This window comes from Astatotilapia calliptera, chromosome 16 (assembly GCF_964374335.1).
Source record: "Astatotilapia calliptera chromosome 16, fAstCal68.1, whole genome shotgun sequence".
NCBI classification, from domain to species: domain Eukaryota; kingdom Metazoa; phylum Chordata; class Actinopteri; order Cichliformes; family Cichlidae; genus Astatotilapia; species Astatotilapia calliptera.
The window spans coordinates 2,475,691-2,483,560 of record NC_137437.1 but is presented as its reverse complement, the minus strand read 5'-3'; positions in this window follow the sequence as shown (position 1 = coordinate 2,483,560).

The following is a 7,870-nucleotide window of genomic DNA, read 5'->3' as shown; positions in this document are numbered from 1 at the left end:
CCTGGACTAGTTCTGCTGGGTGTTCGGGGGGGGGGGCGTGTGTGGCGGACCACTAGAGGGCTCCACTTACACCTATAGGAAGTGTGTTCCTGTGTTTTGTGGCGCGATATGCGCAGTTGATGTTGGAGACGAATAAAGAAGGAGTGAGAACTGAGAGCTCTCTGTCGTTGATGCTTACCTCCACAATATATATATATATATATATATATAGATAGAGAGAGAGAGAGAGAGAGAGAGAGAGAGAGAGAGAGATATTTTAAAGCCAGAAAAACACATTACATAAGGTAATTTGCATGTTATTGGGAGAAATAAATATTTATAAATGATAGAGAAACCTTGTTGTCAAGCACAGTGGAAAGACTTGTTTTGTAGTCGTTCACCAGGTTCACCGGAGTGATGTTGGCCCCTCATTTACAGAAAGTCTCTATATCCTTTAGGTTTTTTTGTCTGCTATTTGGAAGCTCAAGGCTTTGCTCCCTGCACAGATTTTCCATAGAACTGAGGTCTGGAGATTGGCTTGGCCACTCCATGACCTATCTGAGTTTCTTCTGTAGCCACTTATTTGTTGCATTTCTTGTTTCAACACTAAGAAATGCAACAAATAAGTGGCTACAAGAAACAAGAAATGTTTCAGCATTTCTCTTCCTCCAAACATGGCGTACCGCGTGAATGGTCTCCTTTATTGCTGTATGAGTGAGTTTTCACTCACCTTGTGCTTATACGCCACTCTGTATTTAAAAATAATTGCTAATGATCTCTGGCTCTCTTTCCAATCACGACAGGTGGCTGCACTTCCCTGAGCTTGGTTTCGCCAGAGGTTTCCTCTTAAAAGGGAGTTTTTCCTTCCCCCTATTGCCAAGTGTAAGTGGACTGGTCCTTAAATAGCACTTTTCTGCTCCACCTGTGCATTAAAATCGTAGCATAGAAAAAAAAAGTGCTTGTATGACTGGGTGAATGAGGCAAGTTGAATAAATAAATAATTTTATTTACTTATTTATTCATTTATTTATTCAACTTGCCTCATTCACCCAGTCATACAAGCACTTTTTTTCTAAGCTTTTTCTACTGAAGTGCTTTCTATCTAACATTCACATTCATACTCCAATGGATGCATCGGAGAGTACCTTGGGGTGAGTATCTTGACCAAGGATATTTGGCATGCAGACTGGAGCAGCCAGGGATCAAGCCACCAGCTTTCCTATTAGTAGATGGCGTGCCTCCTGAGCTACAGCCACTCCATGCATCATGCTTGCTCATCTAATTGTTGGGTTTTCACTGTACTATTGTCAGGTCTTCACCTTGCAATATAAACTTGCAATATAAATATAAACTAAGCTGTAGTGCCTCTTCACCTCACTGTGCAATACCTTTTGTGCAATACTTTTGTAAATAGTCAACAGTGCAATAGACCTCAATACTTGAAATGTGCAATTCACTTGTATTTTTATTTTTATTCCTATTTATTCTATTTATCCCCTTCGTATATTTTATTTATATTGTCTCTGTATTTATATATATGTGTGTGTAATATTCTGTAACTCTGTAACTTCTGTCGGTGCTGTGCTTTTTTGGAAATCGAATTTCCCAGAGGAACCCACCCGAGGGATTAATAAAGTTCTATCTATCTATCTATCTATCTATCTATCTATCTATCTATCTATCTATCTATCTATCTATCTATCTATCTATCTATCTATCTATCTATCTATCTATCTATCTATCTATCTATCTATCTATCTATCTATCTATCTATAAACATCTTTGAAGTGACTGTTGTAGTGATTTGGTGCTATATAAATAAAACTGAAGTGAATTGAACTGCAGTCATTCGTTCGCTTCCATCACAGGTATCCTGGTATTCTACAAGTTGACTCTATAAATTACATCCCACATCTGGACTAACTTTGCCTATTCTGCCTGGGTAAGACAGCCACTTTTGTGACATTATGATTATCTAGACTGGGTATGTTGCTTCTGAAATTAGCAAAATTTTGAAGTTAAATTTAATAATAATAATTTAAATTATTCTAATTATGTTAAATAATAAATGTTAATTCCAACCACTACAAATCTGAAAGACACAATGAAAGGTTTTTCAGACGCTGTCTTTGCTAACAATTCAAACTCATCTATCTCTGCCTGCTCGTTGCCTCAAGCAACAACCACTGATCGTCTAACAGATTTTGTAAGAGTAGCTGGATTGAGACATAAAGCTTGGTGAGGTGCTGCCTCTCTGACTGATGGTCAGGAATTTTCACTCCCTTCACATGAAGTCAGAGCTGAATCTGGGCAGGATGATCTTCACCCAGCAGCAGTACAGTAGTTGCAGCGCATTATCTTGCATGTCACTGCTTGCAAAGTGCAACCACATGTTGAAAAGTTCTTCAAGCTGAGTATTTGTGTGTGCTTTTTATTTCTATCATTTGGATGCTGAGACTTGTGTGAACTGGTTTGTGGAAAGCAATATATATCGGACATTAGCCGATTAGACTAGTAAAGCAACTCTGTGTTTGGTTCCATTTATTAATTTTTTTTTTTTTGCCATAAAATTATACCCAGAAACAATTGTTATTTAGAGTTTGGGATGAAAATAAGTTAGAACGTACAAAGTAAAGAAATCTGTAATTTAACAGAATTTTTTTTTTAATAAAAGAAAAGTGTAAATGTACATAGATTTATGTGTTAGTTACGTCTGCAGCACAAGCATTTTATTACATGTTGTACCCTGTATGATTGTGTATGTGACAAATGAAGGTTGTTTGTTTGAACCTGTATAGAAACAACCTTGGGAGAGGTGCAATTTATTGCGGTGGAAACAAGACAGTGAAGGTGAGACAAAATTCATGACAAGGTTTTCCAAATGTCTGCTTTTGCTACTGGTTCAGTGAATTTTGGTCACAGAGTGACCAAACCTGCAGTTTTGGAATCTGTGAGATGTCGGCTTTAAGCACCCGACGGCATGTCCGTATGTTCCTTCAGATGACGGAAGCATCGATGCTTTGTGTTTACATCTTTTTACAGAATCTGTTTACCTACTCTTTATTCGTTTGCTGTTTTAGCTTTTTGTAGGTTGTTGAAATGGTTTTGTGAGCTTTTAGCTGAGATGTTGATGTTTCTGTGGATACCACACATCTCTATATTTAAATAAAAGATTTGGTGGGACATCCTGTTAAACCAGGTATTTTCCCTCCGACCCCGGTACCGAGGGCATTGGGATTCAACGGGTTAACTGTTTATTGTTGAGTTTTGTTATGCAGGGGCCACAACTGAAAACAGGAAGGCTGTGCAGAGGGTAATTAATGGTCCCCAAAAAATCACTGGCTGCCCTCTGTCACACATGGAGGCTATCGCTAGAGCCTCCTGTCTCAGAAAAACCAGGGCCATCACAGGTGACCCTGCCCACTACCTGTTTGACCCGTTGCCCTCTGGTTGGCACCTCAGGTCAGTCAGGTCCCACACCTCCAGACTCTTAAACAGCTTCTTTCCCCAGGCCATTCACACTGTTAACAAGCACTATCCCCCCACATCCCACCCCTGCACTCACCTCCCCAATCTGAGCCATAGTCTAAGTAACCCTTTTCACTCAGGCCACTCACACTTATATATACATATGTATTCCTCTTGATTGTATATATTTCTCCTGTTTGTTATTTATACCTGCTGTACACTTGCTCTGTTCGAAACATCCGTCCCCCTTCAGTCTTTCACACAATGGCGAGATCCCAGTTTGTCTACATGTGATGACGTCCCACCACTGCCTACCTGATGTCTAAGCTGACCGACAGAAAAAACAAAACATGGGGGAGAAAATAGAAGAAAATATAATAAAAGGATCGAACACAAATAGAGAAGCATGCTGTATCACAAACTTTATCTGTAAGGAAACCCAAAGGGAAAGAAAACACGCAGCACCTGGAACACAAAAGTCTAAAATTGCATAGACACATAAATCAGCAGTTTTCTTGTGGTGTGTGTGTGTGTGCGTGTGTGTGTGTGTGTGTGTGTGTGTGTGTGTGTGTGTGTGTGTGTGTGTGTGAGAGAGAGAGAGAGTGTATGTGGCTTCACAGAATATAAATAATAATGAGCATGGGAAGCTGAGGCAGACAAAACTAGATGCAGGCCATCTGCAGCATCTAATAGTAGAGAAGACCTGCATCCATCCCAGGAAGAGGAGGAGGGCAGCCCCAGATGAAGGCAAACGTCCCTGCCTGAGACCGGCATCTCTCTGTCTCTAATGCAGACACACAGACACTCCACAATGGCAACCACAGCTCTCCAGCACCCAAGAAGCTGCCAGACACTCTTAGTCCCAGACACAACTCTCATCCACCTGTAAGGCACACAGCCGACCACCCCCACTAAGTAATGGAACTGATCAGTGGGGACCAGTGAGAAACCAGCTCATCCAGTTGTTTTTTTGAGTATTTTTGTTTCCATTTCTAATCCGTGTACGCTCCTAAAGTGTACAGCTTGGATGAGGTTGGGATACAGCAACCAAACCACATGAATAGGTCTTCACATGTTCTTTGCCAGATCCTCTGAACAAGCACACTGGCGCGTATAGCATGCATATAGTTCTCAGCAGAGTTGTCTTTGCAATAGGTGCATGTGTTTCAGTGTGTAACATCCTTTGTCCTCTATAGTGTTTTCTTTTTGCGTTCTTCAAATGAAAAACATTTCTGTCTGGATAACATTTTCCTTTTTTTTTTTATCTCTTTCATGCTGTGATCAAAAATGTAGTTTTTACCTTTTCTTACAAATATCTGGATTGTTCCAAATGGGTGTTAGTTTACATGGATAAGTAAAGGCTGAATCATTTTTGAAGTTCATTCTGGTCCTGATATAATGGTGTCAGAATACGCGGTGCACCATGCTGCTGACTTGCTCTCTAAATCCCCCAGATGCCAGTCGAATTGGGCATCTGTTGGATATATTAATTTTTTACTCAAATATCTGTACTTTCTACTGCTTACATTTTCAAGACAGGCTTGTTAGTTTTGGTTTAATAATGAGTAAAAGAATGAGAGATGACTCAGAGATGGAGAAGGATGTATGAGAGGGCAGGAGAGGAAGAAATGTTAGAAATCAATCTAAAGGTAAAGACTGCACTGTTGCCTCACAGCAAGAAGGTCATGTGTGTTTGAATAAACAGATATTTATGGTTTGTTTTGTGCATACATACAGTATGCATGTATGAGTTGGGAGTGTTTGTGTTTATATAAAGAATGTGAGGATATAACAATATACTGTGTGTGTGTGTGTGTGTGAGAGAGAGAGAACAGGTATAATCAGGATCAGTGTCTGCTGTTGTTCAAGGTGAAGAAGAGGAGGGTTCTCTTCTTCTGACAGTTGCAGTGCCAGCACAGTAGACAGGTAAAGGCCATTACTGTTTGTGTGTACCGTATTAGACATAGTCAGACGTGCCCTGTTTCTAAAACCGTTAACCTCATCCTAACTGTGAGAGGCCTTTGCCACTATCCCAACAAAATCGAAGGTTAAGGTGCAAAGACGTTTTTTTCTTCTGTACTTTGAAACTCGCCATATTGGACAGCAAAGGCTCCGCTTGTTTTTCTGAAGAGGGACTGCAGTGATGATTAGCTCAGAGGAAGTCCTGGATTAAAATGCTTGAACACTGCATGACACAGTTAACTATTAACATATACAGATGATATTAATAAATACATGAAGACAGGATATTAGCAAAACAGCTAAACTTAACACATTTAACCAGGTGATTTCTCATTGATCCTAATCTGAAAGTGCTGGTGGAGCATGCACCTATCCAACTGTTGTCTGTTGGCAAGCCGTGTTTCGGCCCAGAATCAGGTTGTTAACGGTTATTTAGCAATGTCAGAAAAATCCTGTAAATTTTCAAAAATAATACTGGCAACACTTTACTGGAAAATTCACCATACTGCAATTTATTTCACAGTGTTTTGTTGTTGCACCTGCCCCTTTGCCCCAAGTGCCCTTTTCTTGACACAAACAGTGAAAGTGTGTGTGTGTGTGTGTGTGTGTGTGTGTGTGTGTGTGTGTGTGTGTGTGTGTGTGTGTGTGTGTGTGTGTGTGTGTGTGTGTGTGTGTGTGTGGAGTCCTGTCTGTGCCCCTCAACAGTAATATTTAACTATTAATCACAGTTTTGTTAAATATAAGGATCTGGCTTGCAGCAGTCACATGATGACCATTAACCAATGTTCACCCCTGATGGCAGAGGGCGCTGGTTACGAGCCGGGAATGAGCTTGCAAAGAGCAGTTGCCGCCTGAGCGGTGCAGACTGATGCAACAAAAACCAGTAAGCAGGTTTACAGCGTACACTGTAGTCTATAGCACATACGAGTATTAGCTTATTATGTATATGTTGGTCAGTTGTCTTGTGACGACTGACAAATTGAAACAAACATTACTGGTCCTTTTATGAACTGGTGTGCTGGTCATTAGCTGCTAGCTAACTGGGGAAGGGTTTCAGGGGTTGTAGCTCTGTTCACCGTTTTAGAGAACATGCTTAGTTTAAAGTAAGTTACAGGGCTAATATGCATATCCACATAATTATGGATTATTATAACTATGAAAAAACACTGTATTTGAAAAATACATTAAGAGACAGTTTATATTAGATTTGTATTTCAAATATGACAAAATGTTGATTTTACAGCAGCAAAATTATATTATCTCCACAATTTAAACATTTAATAAACTTTCTGCCTGCACGGAGTGGATAGTCAAGCAAATTGAATCATGATAAATACATTATTTTACATTTATTGCTTTATTTTTTTATTCTCATTACTTTATTATTATAGCACTAGGAATAAATATTAAAGGAAGGATTCTGGAGCAGCTCCAAGGAGCAAACTTGTGGCCATAGTATACACAGTATTCTGAAGAAGGTATAACATGTCACTGTGTGTGCATGTGTGTGCATGTTTTATGTTTATAGATTTTTAAATTATTACTCATGATACAACATTGTCCAGACTTGCCCTGTAAGGAAATGAGGAGGAAACCGTGACAGAAGGCGCTGTGTGAGGATCCCTCAGCAGCTGGATTACAAAGAGCTCAGGTCACAATAACAGCTGTACCAGTTGTTGCATTGCAGAGGTGTTCAAGTGTGAAAATAATAATAAACACAACTGCAATGTTTTTGTTCTATAACAGTTTTCTATCATTACTTTATTATGGATTAGGTGCAAGAGTTGTTACGTGTGGATAATTAAATAACAGTTTAATGCAACAGGAAGTTGTGCCTTGTTCTCAGATGGACACCAAGTGGAGAGTGATAGATGAGATGGAAGAGATTCAAAGAGTGAGTCACAGGCAGAGCCTGGTTTATTTTTTATATCTGTTTCCTTATGGTTCCAAGCTCTGTCACCAGTCTTTGCATTTTATTATTATCTCATAACACATGTTTAATCAGCTCCCATCTCTCCTGTGGACTCCTTAATGTCTCCAGTCTGAGATCAGCACAGCCCTGCCCTCCAGCACCATCAGCAGCAGCAGCAACATTGTACCCATCAGGTAAAACATCGGCTACATTTGCTTCGCATTGTCCCCACATGAATAATATAGTATGATGTGATTCCATATTAGATTCTTGATGAATGTGGGTTGTTGTTATTCAGCCTGGTTCTATGAGCCCATTTTTAACTTTGAGCCCTGCACCTGTAAACATGGCTATCAGCACTGTTTAACAAGACTGACTTAAAATTCTAAGATAAGTGAAAATAAAAGGCAACAACGTCTCTGCATTTCTGTTTTTTCACTAGCGCTACGTTTTTTAGCATTTCCAATTGTTTCTGTAACTGAAAGTAACTGGGATGATAATTGGGGTGGCTGCAGCTCAGGAGGTAAGGGCAGGTCAGCTACTAATTGG